The sequence below is a fragment of the Cetorhinus maximus genome, chromosome 8 (genome assembly GCF_964194155.1).
Source record: "Cetorhinus maximus chromosome 8, sCetMax3.hap1.1, whole genome shotgun sequence".
Taxonomy (NCBI): domain Eukaryota; kingdom Metazoa; phylum Chordata; class Chondrichthyes; order Lamniformes; family Cetorhinidae; genus Cetorhinus; species Cetorhinus maximus.
The window spans coordinates 130,268,358-130,285,279 of NC_135886.1; positions in this window are offsets into that span (position 1 = coordinate 130,268,358).

The window sequence follows — 16,922 nt, forward strand, 5'->3', positions numbered from 1 at the left end:
GTGGTTGCTCATCGGTTTGAAAGTGGACTCTGATGTGCTGGTGTGATGCCAGGTATGTAGGCCACGCATCCTAACGACTTGGGGATTGTATGAAAGAGCATGACCCTTCAGCTCTTTACAACAGGCAAAGTGCTGACTGTCCTCAACCAGCCCGTGCTTGCAAAACTCAGAATATAATGTCCAACATTAAATGTGTTTCCATGATTGTACAACACTTGCTAAACAATCCTGATTGTGCTAAGAATTGCACTAAAAACCAATTTAAGATTGAGTTGGGCTTGCAGTGTGGCTCATGGATGTGTGCTAGAAGCTATGCTACATATGTTCACACACAGGGCCCTGTCCTTTGCAAACAAAAGAATTATTCACACATTGCACCTTTTTCAACTGAAAAACTTGAAGGATAGCCATTCCCTGGTTCATTCCCCAATACTTTGACCAATCAGAGTCGACTTGCTTGGTTTGAATTTAAACAAAAGCTTGCAGTTAACTGTTCCCTAGTGCATTCTCCATTGGGAATGGCTCTACCAATCAGTGTCCACTTGCCAACCAATCATCACCCTCTTCTCATGCAGCACAAATTGTTGTTCCCCTTTGAGAATTGGTATTCTAGCGAATCTGTCCTGATGAGTGCAAGATGGAAATCTTCGACAGCATGTCTCTTTTTTCAGAGAGGAAAGGGAGTGCGACAGGGACCCAGTGAGAGGAAAAGGAGAGTAAAGATAGGAAACAGTAACTGAGAGAGCAGCAGAGACATATCTAGCAGAAAAACACAAAAGGAGCCTGTAAGAGAAACACACGGAGATGGCGAAATGTTCTGCCTTCGTTAGAATAGAAAGTACATTATACTTGTACATTGTAACATTTTGGTTTAATTTTGTGAAGAGAATCTTCGACCCAATAAAGAGGGTCAATGACTGAGTCACTGGGAGGGAGTTACTTCTATTGACTATGTAAAGTTAATATCACTGCATGATTGTATCTGGGCCAGAGTGAGATTGTTGAATGAAGTAAGTGGACTTTATCAAATGTAATTTGGAATATCTGCCTTTACTGCTATCCTGAGACTTTGGAATGAAAATAAACCACTGAACAGAAAAGGCAGTTGATCACGCATGTAAAATACTGAATGTTGCAGAAGGATCTATATACTTGATCCCCTGACCCTACCTTACAGATCAAAAGATCACTTCTTTTGATAGCCCTCAAAATAGCTGTGAGTTGACTGAGCTTTACATCTTACCATGTTTCTAAGCCCACAGTCTTCGATTCTCATTTGAATCAGGAATCTCTACTTTGTCCATTGAAACTTTAAATGTTTAACTTTCACTGCACTAGGTGGCAGTCTATTCTGTAAATTAACAAGTCAAAGTGTGAAGAAGTTACCCCTCGTGTGAAAATTAGTTTGTGACTGTGTCTGCCGAGAAGAGTTGAATACAATGACCTACAAATTTGTTTACGTTGTGCATGTTATTCAGGTGGCAGAATGGGTGCTGAAGGATCCAATATGGCCCAGCGTGATCATTCCGTGCACCATATTGGTTAGGGTGCACTGGAGTCTTCTTGGGTTCCTTGTCTGACATGGGCATTAAGCCCATTGCCTCTATGAACCAGGGCCCTAATGTCAGGCCCTTTTCCAATTTTGGATCATTAGGGACAGCAGTGTGGGGGAGAGGTGTGGGGACACATGGGGACCATGTGTGGAATGGTGGCTGGTAGTTGCCCATATTTCTAACATGGAGCCAGGAGGAGCATGTCTGCTCCTTGTAGTTCCACATTCAGGTGTGTAAAAAGCATTTCTGGTGGCAGCCTCTGGTGCCTCTTTAAAGACTGCCGGTTTTTCCAGAGAATACAGACTGCAGCCTCAATCAGGCATTGTGTGTGAGGGATGAGGGACCTCCCCACACCCCACTCCCCCCACACTGGGCCGCTTTGCTTTTCCGTCTCTCCGCCAGGCAAAGCCCCTGCCCATCACTGGTTGATTACCAGCAGTGGTGGGATGAGGCCCTTAAGTGGGCACTAATTTCCCATTTAAGAACTTCAAATGGCATCTGGGTGAGAAGACCACCTGCAAACTACCCGCCCTGGACTTAATTGGGGCGGGGGGAGGCGGGGAGGAGGTAGGGACCCACCTGGTCAAATGGTGCTCCCTCCACCCTCAAACTCACCTCCGGTGGGGTAGGGTGCATTAAATTTCACCCACAATTGCACATAGAATAAAGAACATGAATAAAACCTAATAACATGCACTTGTTTAACAACAGTATTGTTCTTTCACTCTTTGAAGTTATTCAATTAAATGCACTTTAATTGCCAGTACAATTATTGCTCAATTGCATTAACCTAATTGAGGCAATCAGTGTTATAATTATTCAGTCAACAGAAACATTTTCTGCTGCTTTGGGATTTTAAAAAAACATTTATTCTATTCCCCTTCTATTTGTGAAGTGTTGTAACATTGAATTTTAACACAGATGTCTGAGACACCTTTTTGTTCTTACATGTAACATATATGATGAAGTGAGGGTAGAAACTCAGGAAGAGAACTAATAAAGGTAAATCATGTTTTTTTTAATTCTATGGGTTAGAAGTTCACTTAGTGAATGACACATCGCTACCAGAATACAAAAAATACTTGCAATTGGATCAAGATATTTTCTTGTGTTCAAAAATCTCCATATCATTTAGAGAAAAGTAGAACGGAAAAATGATCTTAGATTTTTACAAGAAGGCCCCAGATTTTAATTTTTAACAGTTTTGTAAACAACGAAAATCTCTAGAATTATATTGGCAAACTATTGCAGTTTGGAACTGCAAACCTGGGAGTTTGGTGAGTGTGGGAATTTGGTGAAGAGGGGAAGGAGGTGTTCCTTTCTTTTTGCTTTTTCTAACTTTTTCACCCTGTAGGAATTGGTTCTTACTAAAGAAGCTAGCTGTTGGTGGGTGTCTGGTAAGCGGTTAAGGTCTATTCTATTCCTAAGGTTTAAAATAGTATAAAAACTGGTGGTAAGGTTAATAAAATGCATAAGAAAGGAAAATAAACAACTGAATAATATAATTAAGTAATTAATTAAAACACATTAAGGATGGCAGAACAAGTGATGTGTCAAGGCTGCAGCATGTGGGAACTCCTGGTTGCCAGTGTGTTCCAGGACAAACACATCTGCGTTAAGTGTTTGCTGCTCGGGAAGCTTCGGCTCAGAGTAATTGAGCTGGAGGCTGAGCTGCAGACACTGCGACGCATCAGGAATGGGGAAAGTTATGTGGATGCTTTGTACCGGGAGGCAGTCACACCCCTTAAGATAGAGTCATCTGATTTGGTCAGTGGTCAGAGACAGGAGGGTGTGACTGCAAGTCATACCTGCCAGAGGGCAGAAGTGCAGGAGCCTCAGCCTTTGCAATTGTCCAATAGATTTGAGGTGGGGGCTGCAGGGTGGATAAGCAAACTGACCATGGCAAAATGGTACATTCAAGTGGGGGAGCAAAAAGGAATGTAGTGGTTGTAGGGGACCATATAGTGAGGGGGATTGACGCTATTCTCTGCAGCAAAGAGCGGGAGTCCAGACGGTTGTGTTGCCTGTCCGGTGCCAGGGTTTGGGACATCTGCTCAGGGCTGGAGGGGAACTTGCAGTGGAGGGGGAGGATCTAGTTGTCATGGTCCATGTAGGTACCAACAACATAGGTATAACTAGAAAAGAGGTCCTGCATAGAGAGTATGAGGAGCTAGGCACTAAATTAAAAAGCAGAACCTCAAAGGTAATAACCTCTGGGTTATTACCTGAGCCATGTGCAAATTGATATCGGGCGCATTAAATTAGAGAGATGAATGCATGGCTCAAAGACTGGTGTGGGAGGAGTGGGTTCCAGTTTGTGGGCCAGTGGCACCAGTACTGGGAAAAGCAGGGGCTGTACTGGTGTGATGGTCTACACCTGAACCATGCCAGGGTTGGTGTTCTAGAGAGTCGCATAACTAGGGAAGTAGGATGGGTTTTAAACTAAATAGGGGAAGGGCAAGGGATCAAACCTGGGAAGATGTGGTAAATCAAGGAGGAGAGACAAGGCAAAAGAGAAAGGTATTAATGTGGGAACTCATAAGCCTACCATGACAGGAAGGGACAGAGTACAGGGACTGAAAATCTAAGGGGAGGAATTTTCCCTTGTCGGGCGGGCTCAGCGGGAGTGGGCCAGGGTTGTGGGAAAGCTGACCGCCGCCCACGTTTGGGCCTGCACTGCAATTTCACGCTGGCGGGCCAATTAAGGCTCGCCCAGCGAGAAACACGAGCAGCAGCGCTTAGCGCTGCCTGTGCTGGGAGTGGGGGGGGGGTTTGCGGGGAGGAGGGCGAGCGTGAACTTTGTACATGCGCGCGAGTGGGCGCTTGAGAACCTCCCTGAGACACAGCGCTGCCTCAGGGAGATAAACAACTTTCAAAATAAAAAATTAAAGATTTTAAAAATGCGACTCAGTCACATGAGCGGGGACACGTTATTAGTTAAATTTTTAAAAATTTTTATTTTATTTATGTTTGCTGTTGGAAACCTCATCCTGCCCGTGGATGAGGTTCCCTAAAAAATGCAAAGGTCGCTTGGCCTTTTCGCCTGCCCCGCCAACTATAAGGTTAGACAGGCAGCGAAAAATGTCTTTCAATTAACTTTTTAATGGCCTTAATAGGCCTTTTAATTATCGGCTGGCACGCTGCTGACTGAGGCGCACGCCCCCCCCGACCGAAATATCGCGCAAGTGCGCAATGACATCGGGATGCTCGTCCGTCATTTTACGCTCGGTCAGGTTGGGCATACGCCCCCCTGCCGAGCTAAAAATTCTCCCCTAAGAGTAAATCGACAGATAAGGCTAGAGGTTACAAAAATAATAAAAGGACAAAGCTAAAATCTCTGTATCTAAATGCACATAGCGTTCAAAACAAAACAGATGAACTGATAGTGCAAATAGAAAGAAATCAGTACAATCTGATCGCCATTATAGAGACATGGCTACAGGATGACACAAACTGGACCTGAATATCGAAGGGTACATGACATTTAGGAAGGATGAATATTGATGGGTACATGACATTTAAGAAGGACAGGAAGCAAGGAAAAGGTGGAAGTGTGGTTCTATTAATTAATCCTGCAGCCGTGTCTCTGTAATGGCTATCGGATCGTACTGATTTATTTCTATTTGCACTATCAGTTCAATGGTATTGGCACAATAGAGGCTGATGACCTAAGTTCAGGAAACCTGGATGTTGAAGTAGTTTGGGTAGAGATGAGAAATGATAAAGGCAAGAAACATTGAAAATAACATTGAAAAATAGAAGCAGGGGTAGGTCATTCGGCCGTTCGAGCTAGCTCCGCCATTCAATATGATCATGGCTGATCCTTTATCTTAACGCCATACTTCCACTTTCTCCTCAAACCCCTTGATGCCTTTGGAGTCTCAAAATCTATTTTCTTTTTAAATATATTCAGTGACTTGGCCTCCACAGCTGTGGTGGAGAATTCCAAAGGTTCACCACCCTCCGGGCTGAATTTTCCCCCCATTGGGGGGGAAGCTGAAGGGCGGGCGCGCACAGGTGCGCTTCCGATCGGCGCCATTTTACGTGGATGGGCCAATTAAGGCCCACCCAGCGTGACGTCCGCACAGAAGCACTATATGCTTCTGTGCGGGCGGGGGGGGTGGGGGTAGGTCACAAAATTGAGAGTGCGTTCTTTCACGCATGCACACGAAAGAGTGCATTCATCTCCCTGAGGCTGCACTTAGCCTCAGGGAGATTGGCTCAAAATATAAAAAAGATAAAAATAGAAAAATAAAATTACCTAACATGTCCCCTCATGTGACAATGTCACATGAGTTGGGACATGTCCATAATTTTCACAAAAACTTTATTAAAATTTTTTAAAAGCTACATGAAACCTCATCCCACATGCGGATGAGGTTTCATGCTTTTTACAATTCGCGCCGGGCCTCCTGGCCTGCCCGCCAGGTTGGACGGGCAGGTCCTTTAATTACTTAATAGCCTCTGTCAATGGCCCCAACTGACCAATGACAGGGCAGTGGGTGCGCAGCTGATTTCGCTGCACCCCTGCCTTCCTGAAAATTTAAATGGGGCACAGTGATGTCGGGAGTGCCCCCGACGTCACCATGGGTCATTTTACGTGTCGGCGAGTGGGCCCCGCCCCCGCTTGCCGACGCGTAAAATCCTGCCCTCTGAGTGAAGAAGTTTCTCCTCATTTCAGTCCTAAATGGCATACCTCGTATCTGAGATTGTGACCCTTTGTTCTAGACCCCCCAGCCAGAGGAAACATCATCCCTGCACCTAGCCTGTCAGGATTTTATACGTTTCAATGAGATCCCCTCTCATTCTTCTAAACTCCAATGAATATAGGCTTGTTGGCCCAATCTCTCCTCATACAACAATCCTGCCATCCAAGGATCAGTCTGATCAACCTTCGCTGCACTCCCTCTGTGCAACTTGTCTGAATCACATTGAAGCCTCTTAATATCCTCCTCACCACTCACATTCCCACCTAGTTTTGTGTCATCAGCAAACTTGGAAATATTACATTTGGTTCCCTCACCCAAATCATTGATATATATATAGTGAATAGCTGGAGCCCAATCACTGATCCCTGCAGTACCCCTCGAGTCACCGCCTGCCACCCTGAAAAAGACCCATTTATTCCTACTCTCTGTTTCCTGTCTGCTAACCGATTCTCAATCCATGCCAATATATTACCCACAATCCCACGTGCTTTAAGTTTACGTGGGGCTTTATCAAAAGCTTTCTGAAAATCCAAATACGCCACATCGACTGGTTCTCCCTTATCTATTCTGCTAGTTATGTCCTCAAAAAACTCCAGTAGGTTTATCAAACATGATTTCCCTTTCATAAATACATGTTGACCTTGTCTAATCCTGTTGATATTTCCTAAGCGTTATTGACTTGTTTTTAGCAGCTTGAAAGAACTGAGTGGCTTGCTAGGCCACTTCAGAGGTAAGAGTCAACTACATTACTGTGACCAGGTGAGGACAGCAGTGAACCAGGTGGGTTTTTATGACAATGGTTCCATGGTCACTGTCAGACTTTTAATTCCAGATATTTATTGAATTCAAGTCCCAACATCTGGCATGGTAGGATTTGAACCTGGATCTCCAGAGAATTACTCTGGGTGCCTAGATTATTAATCCAGTGACAATACCACTATGCCACCACCTCTCCCTAAGAAATCACTTGTGGGGGTGGTGTACAGGCCCGCTAACAGTAACCATACAATAGGACGGGGTATAAAGGAAGACATAATGGGAGCTTGTCAGAAAGGTACAGCAATAATCATGGGGGGGCATTAATCTACATATAGATTGGAAAAATCAGATGGGCAAAGGTAGCCTAGATGAGGAACTCATAGAATGTTTTAGGGATAGTTTCTTAGATCACCACATTCTGGCACCAACCAGAGAACAGGCTATACTAGACCTGCAATGAGGTAGGATTAATTAACAACCTCATTGTGAAGGCACCCATGGTAACAGTGATCATAATATGATTGAATTTTACATTCAGTTTGAGGGAGAGAAGAGTGGGTCTAAGACTAGTATTTTAAATTTAAATAAGGGCAACTATGAGGGCATGAAAGCAGAGCTAACAAAAGTGGTGACAAATTAGGTTAAGGGATAGGTCAATAGAGATGCAGTAGTGGACATTTAAAAGGAAAACCTAGGAAGTGGTACTGACCAAATTGTTGGACCTGCAGGCTGACAAATCCCCAGGTCCTGATGGACTTCGTCCTAGGGTCATAAAAGAAGTGGTTAGTGAGATAGTTGATGCACTGGTTTTAATTTTCCAGAATTCCCTATATTCAGGGAAAGTTCCATTAGATTGGAAAATAGCAAATGCAACTTCTTAATTCAAAAAGGGAGAGAGACAGAAAACCACAGACTAGTTAGCTTAACATCTGTCACAGGGAAAATGTTGGAACTATTTTTAAAGACATAGCAGGGCATTTGGAAAAATTCAGAGTAATCAGGCAGAGTCAATATGGTTTTATGAAAGGGAAATAATGTCTGACAAACTTATTGGAGTTCTTTGAAGAAGTAACATATGCTGTGGATAAAGGGGAACTGTTGGATGTACTGTATTTGGATCTCCAGAAGGCATTTGATAAGGTTCCACATCAAAGGTTATTGCGAAAAATAGAAGCTCATGGTGTAGTGGGTAACATATTGGCATGGATAGAAGATTAACTAGCTAACAGGAAACAGAGGATACGCATAAATGGGTCTTTTTCTGGTTGGCAAGATATAACAAGTGATATGCCACAGGGATCAGTGCTGGGGCCTCAACTTTGTGCAATTTATTTCAATGATTTGGATGAAGGTATAGGAAGTATGGTTGCTAAATTTGCTGATGACACAAAAGGGCAGGTGGTGGCATAGTGGTATTGAGGGTATGTACTGAGGGGGTATTGAGACCCAAGGTAATGCTCTGGGGGCCTGGGTTCAAATCCCACCATAGCACATGGTGGAGTTTGAATTGAATTAAAATCTGGGATTAAAAGTCTGATGATGACCTTAAAACCATTGCTGATTGTTGTAAAAACCCATCTAGTTCACTAATGTTCTTTAGGGAAGGAAATCTGTGGTCCTTACCTGGTCTGGCCTACATGTGACTCCAGACCCACAGCAATGTGGTTGACTCTCAAATGCTCTCCCAACAAGGTTGAAAACAAAAAGTAGGGAGTTTATCCTCCTGTTATACAGGCATTGGTGAGACCATATCTGAAGTACTGTGTATAGTATTGGTTTCCTTATTTAAGGAAGGATGTAAATGCATTAGACGCAGTTCTCAGAAGGTTCACCAAACTAAAATCTGGAATGGGCAGGTTGTCTTATGAGGAAAGGTTGGACAAGCTAGGCTTGTATCTGTTGGAGTTTAGAAGAGTAAGAGAGGACTTGATTGAACCCTTTAAAATCCGGAGGGATCTTGACAGGGTGGATGTGGAGAAGATGTTTCCTCTTGTGGCAGAATCTAGTACTAGGGGTCACCCATAGTACTAGGGGTCACCCATTTAAGACAGAGGTGAGAAGAAATTTTTTTCTCAGAAGGTCGTGTATCTTTGGAACTCTCTTCCTCAAAAGGCAGTGGAAGCAGAGTCTGAATATTTTTAAGGCAGAGGTAGATAAATTCTTGATAACCTTTCACCCCTTGTTTATCAAGGGTAGGTGGGAATGTGGAGTTGAGGTTGAAATCAGATCAGTCATGATCTAATGCAATGGCGGACCAGTCTCGAGGGGCCAAGTGGCCTATTCCTGCTCCTAATTCGTACATTTGTATTAAAATCTCAATGTATCCTTTCCAGTCTTGCTATCCAAGCAAACTAAATCCTAATGGAAATGACAAAAGTTAAACAATGAGTATTTTACAGTAAAACACACTCCAGGATACATTCTCATCAAGCAGTAATTTATTTAAACCTATAATTTTGTCCAAACATGAGTAACTATTCACATCAAGTTCCATCTCATGTTAATGTATTAAACAGCAACCTTATCCCCCCTATTAACTTCATGACATTTACTTGAACTGGGCACTTGGTTATTGTAAAAGTTTATTCCTGTCTAATTTCTTTGCAAACTGATTTTAAAATTAATGCTGAGACCTACTTTATTACTTTGCCTTACTGTTTCTGGGAAACATTAACACTGGCAAACGCAGTTCACAGTAATTTTATATACATAGATACGTACACTGAATAAAATTGTAACACATATAATGTGGAAAAATAATGTATTTTCTCAATGTCATGTAACAGAGGATAACCAGAAGCTATAATGAATATTTTATACCAGGTTACTCAAGGCTTTAAAACATACCAGCATTAACACATTTGTACTGGTGGGCTTAAAATGCAGGCAAGTCAAAACATAACCGAAGCATTCATGCCCTTAAACATTTTCAAATGTATTTACAACTTGGATTGCAGAAAGCCACAATGATAAGGGGAACTTAAGCTTCCAAAAATCAACTGATAAAGTTCAATGCAAAAACTTACAAGTTAGGCTCAGTGAGATGGGGATTCAAGGTAAACTTGAAAATTTTTTTAATATATATTCTTTCATGGGATGTGGGTGTCGCTGGCTAGGCCAGCATTTATTGCCCATCCCTAAATGCCCTAAATGACCTTCTTGAATCACTGCAATCCATGTGGTGTAGGTACACCCACAGTACTGTTAGGGATGGAGTTCCAGGATTTTGACTCAGCGGCAGTGAAAGACCAGTGACATAGTTCCAAGTCAGGATGGTGAGTGGCTTGGAGGGGTTCTTGCAGGTGATGGCGTTTCCATGCACCTGCTGCCTTTGTCCTTCTAGGTGACAGAGGTCATGGGTTTGGAAGGTGCTGTCGAAGGAGCCTTGGTTTCTGCAATGAATCTTGTAGGTGGTACACACCGCTGCCACTGTGTAACAGTGTTGGAGGCAGTGAATGTTTAAGGTGGTAGATGGCATGCAATCAAGTGGGCTACTTGTCCTGGATGTTGTCGAGCTTGTTGACTATTGTTGCACTCGCACTCATCCAGGCAAGTACAGAGTATTCCTAAATTGTGCCCTTGATGGACAGATTTTGGGGAGTCAAAAGGTGAGTTACTCTCCGCAGGATCCCCAGCCACTGACCTGCTCTTCTAGTCACAATATTTATATGTCTGGTCCAGTTCAGTTTTCTGGTCAATGGTAACCCCCAAGGATGTCGATAGAAATGGATAAGAAATGTGGTTTAAGGGTGGTAAACTGGAAGCATTAGAAAGAGGAGTTATTTCCGCATGAAGGACAACCTGGGGAGTGCTGAGTGGGGTGGCCTAGAGGTCAGGTGTTGGACTATTACTTTTTCTAATTTTCATCAATGACTTGGACTCCAAACCCCAATTCAAATTAGTTACATTTGCACATGAAAGCAAACTGGGGAAGAGGAGGGGTGGGGTGTGTCGGCAGTTGATTTAATGCCAGAATCTCAGGGAATACAAAATATGCAAATAGGTGGATGGAATTAAATAGAGACAGGTGAAAAATACTGCATACACTCTATGAATGATTTTGACATTTCTAAGGAAATTGATAAGGATCTAGGAATTCTGATATTGTCAATGGTCAACATGTCCAACTACTGCACTATATGAGCAAAATCATAGCGTCCAAATAAAACGCCTGTGTGCAGAGTCTTCTGTTTGTACAAAGCCTGGCCATTGTGATACAAGGAAGGTAATCAAGCAACAGCATAGTTTTAGAGAATAGGCACAAGGCTGAAGCCTGGCATCAAGAGGACTGAGCTATGATCAAGACTGGAGAAAGTTCATCTTTTCAAACCTGAAAGGTAACTTCTAGGATCTTCGAGAGGTCTACATTACATTACAAACACACTAAGAGATAGATATAAAGAGGTAAATATAAAAAAAAATCAAATTAAATAGCAAGAGTCAGATAAAAGAATGCAGACTCAAAGTATGCAGTAATTAGCCATAGTCCACAAGGGACCATAGGCATCTGTCTCTTTCAGAGAGAGACAATTGGTTATATAGCTTAAGAGGCACAACTCCACATCAAGCATGGGACAGGCCAGGAGACAGGCCCCAAGTCTATCTCAACCAGAAGAAGAATTGAACCCAGGCTGTTGGGATTATTCTGAGCCACACACTAGTCATCTTGTCAACTGTGCTAACCAGCCCAGGGCCAGATTCAAAGTAGCAAAACACAAATTTAGCACAAAGTGATTAACACATAGCCTGGACCTCTGGGTAGAGCTGAATCAGGGATTTTTTTTCAGTTTCCATGTTCCTAATTACTGTGTGCTGCGATGAGGGGACAATGAAATATTTCTGAATGAATGACCTGAAGTAAATCAGTCTTCCTCATCCGGATTTAACTTATCATCTTGTAATATATTATCGATTCCCTCAATCTATTAATTTAAATCCAAATCTGAAAAATCAAAAAAGTCTGCATGTCTGTGTCAAAGACTGGAATTCATTTGAATTGCAAGTGGTCAACTGCAACTGCAACCGATACCATTTTTGTAAGTCCATAAGACCCAGATACTCCGATTCTAACTCCTAGAGGGCACATTTGTAGAGAGAACAGTCAATTATTTGGCAGTTCTAAAGTTGCTGTCCTGAGATTAAAGCCCCAGTAATCTCTAAACTCTACAATGTTTGATGTTCATCCAATTCCATTGCCAGAACAAAATAAGAAAAATACTGTCAATTGCCAAGACATATCTGACTAACACCTAATTAGTTTTAAGGTCATGCATTTCTGTTTTTCATGTTCATATGTTTGGAGCACTCAGTGTTATGGATACAATTCATTTATTATTCACCAAACCAAAAGAAATTCCTTGAAACTTGTACAGCATCTGTAGATAGGAAGCATATATGGATGTAAGTTATAAATAATAGATATATAAATATCATAGTCTGTGTTAAAGCATGGATTAATTCACTGATCCCACATTTCCTATGGTATGCTAATGCCTTGTCAATTATATTATTAAGGTTTGTTAATGTCAATTACGTTGTTACGTTTAAGAGAAACAGGTGATGGGTATTAATTGTCTTTGAGCACATATAAGTAGGAAATCTCCTTTAAGGGGCTGTTAATTTGTTAATTGGTTTATTTTCTATTTGTCTACTCAAAAGAGTATAAAAAGAGTCAATTTCCTTTAAAGTTTTTTTCTTTTTGTTATGGTGCCCCTTTAAGGGACTGTTAATTTGTTCATTAGTTTATTTCTTCATAAGTTTATTTTCTTTTATTAGTTCTCAAAAGAGTATAAAGAGAGTCAGCTGGGACACTGGAGTAGAAGTTGGGAGGCAGAGATTTGTACTGTCGCATCCTGTGGGAGAAGGAGAAGTTGCAGGATTGCTCTGCTGCAACTCTGTCTGCAATTTCAACAAAACTTGAGTTGAACCAATTTTAAACAAAATACTTTGACCACTTTCACCTGGAGGCCAAAAATATAAATAGGGGATAGATGGTGCACTGGGGTGTTATGGAAGAAAGCTGTGAGACTGAACAAGTCAATAAACTCTCAATTATGAAAAATTATGTGTCTTGGTTTTGACTTCATCAATCCATATAGATGCTATTAACATGGGGGACTACACTCAATTGAAGTGTAGGTCAGAAAATCAGCTCCTTGGTAACTTTATCTCAAAATTCTCCTCCGTTTGAGTGCAGCTTGCTCCTGGGACTGCAGAATTGGTGAAATTACCTTCTAGTGGCAGGCCATTTTCTGTACTTCCTCGTGAAGACTTCTTCTGCAGGCAACTAGTGGGGTGACGTGTTCTCAAGATTTCCTTGTTCTTAATGGGCAAATGGCAATACAATATTTCTCAGTTCCTCTTGATGATGCTGTTGAAAGTGTCTGTCTAATCGTTGGTTCTCTGTGGCATGGTGCCTTGAATTTCTAAAACACTGTGGCATTGTGTCACCCTCATTAAAACAATAACAATGACAGTGCAATAGACTTCTACCCACACAACTCTAATGGCCTGTACCTAGTCTAGCTAAAGGTGAATACTGTTATTTATAAAATACTTTAATCAATGTCTTAATATAAATCCACCCACATTCTTGTATCCATGGTCCAGCTACTTGAAGCATTCTTTTGGCTACATTTCCAAATTTGGGTGGATCACAACACTGAAGCTATTGTTTGTGAACAAGGCATGATATTTGATGGTATATGAAGTGGTATCTTAGAATAAGTGCACACACATACACATACTAGCTGCAACATAAAGACTGGAATTATTTACCTGTATAGATTTTCTAATTTAGTTGAAGTTTGGTCATCATAGCACAAGACTATTATAACCAACAACAGTCAAGACAGCAACAGGAAACTCAGCCCTGCAAAATCCTCCTTACTAACATCTGAGAACTAGTGCCAGAGAGCTGTCTCATAGACTAGTCAAGCAACAGCCTGACAGTTATACTCACGGAATCATATCTTACAGATATGATTCGTCAATGAAGATTGCAGGAGGGCATGCCAGGAGCAGCACCAGGCATACCTAAAAATGAAAAAATGAGGTGTCAACCTGGTGAAGCTACAACACAGGACTACTTGCGTGCATAAGCAGCAAGTAATAGACAGAGCTAAGCGATCCCACAACCAACGGATCAATCTAAGCTCTGCAGTCCTGCCACATCCAGTTGTGAATGGTGGTGGACAACTAAACAACTCACTGGAGGAGGAGGCTCCACAAATATCCCCATCCTCAATGAAGGAGGAGCCCAGCACATCAGTGCAAAAGATAAGGCTGAAGCATTTGCAACAATCTTAAGCGAGAAGTGCCAAGTGCATGATCCATCTTGGCCTTCCCTGGAGGTCCCCAGCATCACAGATGCTAGTCTTCAGCCAATTAGATTCACTCCACATGATATCCAGAAATGGATAGTGCAAAGGCTATGGGCCCTGACAATATTCCTGCAATAGTACTGAAGACTTGTGCTCCAGAACTTGCCGCACCCCTTCCCAAGCTGTTTCTGTATAGCTACAACACTAGCATCTACCCGGCTATGTGGAAAATTGCCCACGTATGTCCTATACACAAAAAGCAGGACAAATCCAACCCAGCCAATTACCGCCCCATCAGTCTACTCTCAATCATTAGTAAAGTAATGGAAGGGGTCATCAACAGTGCTTTCAAGCGGCACTTGCTTATTAATAACCTGCTCACTGGCGCCCAGTTTGGGTTCTGCCAGGGCCACTCAGCTCCTGACCTCATTACAGCCTTGGTTCAAACGTGGACAAAAAAGCTGAACTCCCGAGGTGAGGCAAGAGAGACTGCCCTTGACATCAAAGCTGCATTTGACAGAGTGTGGCATCAAGGAGCCCTAGCAAAACTGGAGTCAATGAGAATCAGGGGGGAAACTCCTCACTGGTTGCAGTCATGCCTAGCACAAAGGAAGATGATTGTAGTTGTTGGAGGTCAACATCTCAGTTCCAGGACATCACTGCAGAAGTTGGTCAGGGTCATGTCCTAGGCCCAACCATCTTCAGCTGCTTCAATGACCTTCCTTCCATCATAAGGTCAGAAGTGGGGATGTTCGCTGATGATTGCACAATGTTCAGAATCATTTGCAACTTCTCATATACTGAAGCAGTCCATGTCCAAATGCAGCAAGACCTGGACAATATCCAGGCTTGGGCTGACAAGTGGCAAGTTACATTTGCACCACACAAGTGCCAGGCAATGACCATCTCCAACAAGAGAGAACCTAGCCATTGCCCCTTGATGTTCAATGGCATTACCATCACTGAAAACCCCACCATCAACATCCTAGGGGGATAGCATTGACCAGAAACTGAACTGGACGAGCCACATATATACTGTGGCTACAAGAGCAGGTCAAAGGCTAGGAATCCTACGACGAGTAACTCACCTCCTGATTCCCCAAAGCCTGTCCACCATCTACGGGCACAAGTCAGGAGTGTGATGGAATACTCTCCACTTGCCTAGATGAGTGCAGCTCCCACAAAACTCAAGAGGCTGGACACTGTCCAGGACGAAGCTGCCCGCTTGATTGGCACCACATCCACAAACATTCACTCTCTCCACCACTGATGTACAGTAGCAGCTTCTTAGACAGCACCTTCCAAACCCACAACCACTACCATCTAGAAGGACAAAGGCAGCAGAGAGATGGGAACACCAGCACCTAGAATTTCCCCTCAAAGTCACTCACCATCCTGACTTAGAAGTATATCGCCGTTCCTTCACTGTCACTGGGTCAAAATCGTGGAACTCCCGTCCCTAACAGCACTGTGGGTGTACTTACACCACATGGACTGCAGCAGTTCAAGGAGGCAGCTCACCACCACCTTCTCAAGGGTAACTAGGGATGGGCAATAAGTGCTGGCCCAGCCAGCGAAGCCCACATCCCGTGAAAGAATGAAATAAAAATGGCTGATCTGATAATCCTCAACTCCACTTTTCTGCCTTTTCCCCATATTCCTTGATTCTTATTAAAAATCTGTCTAACTCAGCCTTGAATATACTTAACAACCCAGCCTCTACAGCCCTCTGCGGTAAAGAATTCCACAGATTCACTGCCTTCTGAGAGAAGGAATTCTTCATCTCTGTTTTAAATGGATGATCCCTTGCTCTGAGATTATGCCCTCTAGTGCTAGACTATCCCACAAGGGGAAAGAACCTCTCAGCATCCACCCTGTCAAGTCCCCTAAGAATCTTATATGTTTCAATAAGGTCGCACCTCATTCTTCCAAACTCCAGTGAGTACAGGCCAACCTACTCAATCTCTCCTCATAAGAAAATCCCTCCATACCCAGGATCAACCTAGTGAACCTTCTCTGAACTGCCTCCAGTGCCAGTATATATTTCCTTAGGTAAGGGAACCAAAACTGTTCACAGTATTCTAGGTGTGGTCTAACTAGTGCCTTGTGTCGTTTTATCAAGACTTCCCTATTTTTGTACTCCATTCCCTTTGAAATAAAGGCCAACATTCCATTGGCCTTACCTATTACCTGCTGAACTTGTATGTTAACTTTTTGTGGATTCATGCATGAGGACCCTTAAATCCCTCTGTGCTGCAGCTTTCTGCAGTCTTTCTCTATTTAAATAATATTCAGCTCCCTGATTCTTCCTGCCAAAATGCATAACCTCACCTGCTGCAAAGAGACTGCCCCCAAGTTGCTGCTGGCCTCCTGACTCAGTAGGGGGTGCTAGTCTGAACAGGGAAGATCCCGATAACATCAGCAGCTTGTCTCCAATTGGCTTGCCAATTCCGGATTGACCCCAACTCTGGCAAGATCACTTAGTGAGATCACAGCAGGGAGCCAACCCAACTTGCGAGCTTCACACTTTGTCCCCAACACAACGACAACACCTTATATTTATATCGCACCTTTAACAA